Source organism: Belonocnema kinseyi, chromosome 8 (assembly GCF_010883055.1).
Source record: "Belonocnema kinseyi isolate 2016_QV_RU_SX_M_011 chromosome 8, B_treatae_v1, whole genome shotgun sequence".
Taxonomy (NCBI): domain Eukaryota; kingdom Metazoa; phylum Arthropoda; class Insecta; order Hymenoptera; family Cynipidae; genus Belonocnema; species Belonocnema kinseyi.
In genome coordinates this window covers 131,231,253-131,234,023 of record NC_046664.1, presented here as the reverse complement: position 1 = coordinate 131,234,023, position 2,771 = coordinate 131,231,253, and the positions used below count along the sequence as shown (strand labels likewise).

General features: G+C 40.1%; 1 protein-coding gene across 7 annotated transcripts in view; it reads left to right on the top strand.

The window, feature by feature from the left end:
• The window catches only part of LOC117178139 (protein germ cell-less), a 175,267-nt gene that overhangs the window by 63,847 nt on the left and 108,649 nt on the right, over window positions 1-2,771 (top strand). Inside the window, exon 1 of one of the 7 annotated variants that reach the window (XM_033369400.1) lies at window positions 1,544-1,961. The exons of the other annotated variants lie outside the window; for them this stretch is intronic. The gene's annotated coding sequence lies outside the window, so the exon portion shown is untranslated. Of the gene's footprint in view, window positions 1-1,543; window positions 1,962-2,771 lie in introns of those variants that run through there. 7 annotated transcript variants of the gene reach the window in all.

The window sequence follows — 2,771 nt, the reverse complement described above, 5'->3', positions numbered from 1 at the left end:
ATTTTTATTTAGAGAAGTTGTAGGCTCCAGAAGCTACGATTGAACAGTTGGAGGTGAACGGCGCAGTTGGAGGTGAAGGTTTCACTTGTGGATACTTATTTAGAGCTACCAACCTTTATACGAAGTTAGGAGGAACAATGTTCATGGACCAGATGAAGTGATCCCAAAAGAACATCCTTTTGCATCTGTCTCGCGATGGGCTGAGCCTGATGCTGGCAAGCCGGGATTTTCTTGTATTTGCTAAGAAATAAAGCTTTCATACCTCCAAGACAGCCGATTATGATAACTACAAGATGGACGCTGTATCTTTGGTACAACCTGCTCAGCTAAAAAAAAGAGCTTACCATCAGCCTCTGGCCACCCATCGAAGTCAAGGACTAAGCCAAGTGACTGATGAGATGAGGATGTTATAAGTTAATTTCATAAGAATTTTTAAAGGAATGTTGTGTTATGATTGGATTTTAATTTTACTCTTAACAGTTTGCACGGGGCTGTCCTGGTATACATTATCAGTCTTGCATTTATTTTTGTTATCAATCTAGTGATATGATGAGAGCAGTTTGCCTAATTTGACATCTTTGGCAAAGCCTGATTTTTACCCCATCATTTAAGGTCTGGGTTGTACCGAAGTTTACGATGGGGGGACCTAGAGCTTAAAGTAAGATCCGAACCACTAGAACCTTGGTAAAGGTGCATAGAGAAATTTCCAGAGGTACCGGCTCAGGAATCGATCCCTGGGCCTCTAATGTGAAGTGCGAGTGCCTAATTAACTGAGCTACCGAAGCTCTTTTATTATTAATAATTACAGTAAACTTTCACGTATGTACCCGCCGTAAAACGTATACGCTCACGAATGTAACCCTATGGAGGGGCCCCCACCTCTACTGCGAATCTTCAGGATATTTGTGTCCAGCAATGTTATTTGGTGCCTCGTTCTTGTATCGATACGTCTACTATAAGCAAATTTTCCAACTGCGCATGTGCCAAAAAGCGCGGGTCTATTTTGAATCAAAAAAGATATACTATCAATAATAATGCCTTTCGGCACATGCTCAGTTGAAGCAGCCGCGGTCCGGTAGTATGTTCATATACGTATTAGATGTATCTTTGACACAGGAACGCAGGCAACTTTTTTGGATAAAATAATCTAAAATTACAAGTAAGTTATAAAGGTCGGAATTTTTAAATGTATCATGCTACGATAGGTGGAAATGTCAGTTACCAGGAAGGTTACATGATTTTGGTTCCTACATAATGGCTCTGCACCGAAACTGCACACGACTTTTTGGAGGAACATTTCGAAACGCAATGGTAAGTTATAAAGGCCTGAATATTATTATTTCTCAAGTTTAGAATATTTTCTAAGTCATGTCAATCGACAAAAGAATGGAATATGACTGAGAAAATATATTATACACTTGAAGAATTTTATTATTATGACATTTAAGAGTTACTTTGACGTTTCGAATATTTTATCGAAAAAGTTATCTACATTCCCATGACCAGCAGAGCAGGGGCAAGCTCCGGAGACTACAAGCCTACCAATATCGACCATTAGACAGTCGCCCTGCTGCATCCTCCAAATCCGATCTCAGCTCGCCCTCAACTTTTCGTGCCACGGGCGTATGAAACTCCTCTTCCAGCGAATCTTCGGAAGGCGTCACAGGTACTGCTAGTTGTTGTTGCACATGTTCTTCGATGTTACTTCTTTCTACCTCGGATATAAGATGGAACCACCAAATGGGTCCTAATTGATCAGCAACCCTTTCGGGTATCCCAGGGAATTCCACCTTTCCATATCGTAGATCTCCACCACGGGCTTTTATGCTGTCACCCCCAGCGGGGGCACCAGGGGCGAACCGACCTTCCTCGTCAGTAACAATGCTACAGCCAACATATCAATCAAATTCATTAAAGAAAAGCTCAAACACTACCGCGACGTCAACGGGATAACGCGTTTGGTAGGTTTACTTATTAGTATTATTTTATTACTATTTCTTAACTTTGTTTTAGTGAACCCGGTTTTTCATTATCAGCTACGAACCAAGTCAAGTGCTTGATGAGATAAGGAAGTTATAAATTAATTTATGACGTTGTTTGAAACCTTTTGTGATAATGTTTTAGTAGGAAGATATATAGGAGTATTGTGTACTTTGGAGTTCGTCTTCTAAAGTTGTTGTCCTTACATGGCGGCCGCAAACATTTATGGGGACATTAGCCTGCTCTAAATGCTTTGTTAGAGCTACATTATTTTTTATTTCTTTTGTTCATTATCTTATTATTGTTATTATCGTATTCACCTCTTATTAACCCTAATATACCTGAAGGAAAATTCGGACGCATGTCTCCGTCGGGGTGATTTTCTGGGAATGTTAAAAATCATCTTCGAGAAAATTAAGTTAATAAAAAAATTATTGCAATAAAACGCTTTGAGGATTGCCAAATTTTGTTTATTTTTCAAAGTAAGACTTTTTGCACAATTGTGAACCTATACAGTTGCAAAAATTCCATCTAGGCCCGTGAACAGTTGGTAAAAGTTTCTCCTTGTCAAGAGAGCTTAGATTTCGCTTTTTTGTACACCTCGAACGTCGTGAACTTGGCACTAGAGGGAAAGTGATGCTGTCGTTCGCTAGTATCCATTCATGCACACTCTCAGAAAAGCGGCTCACTTACATACCAGGTGTATACATATGAAACCGGTATTGCCATCTAGCGGCCAGTAGGCACACTTGTAGGCACTGTCGGAACTTACCATTTGTGCTAATTGGCGT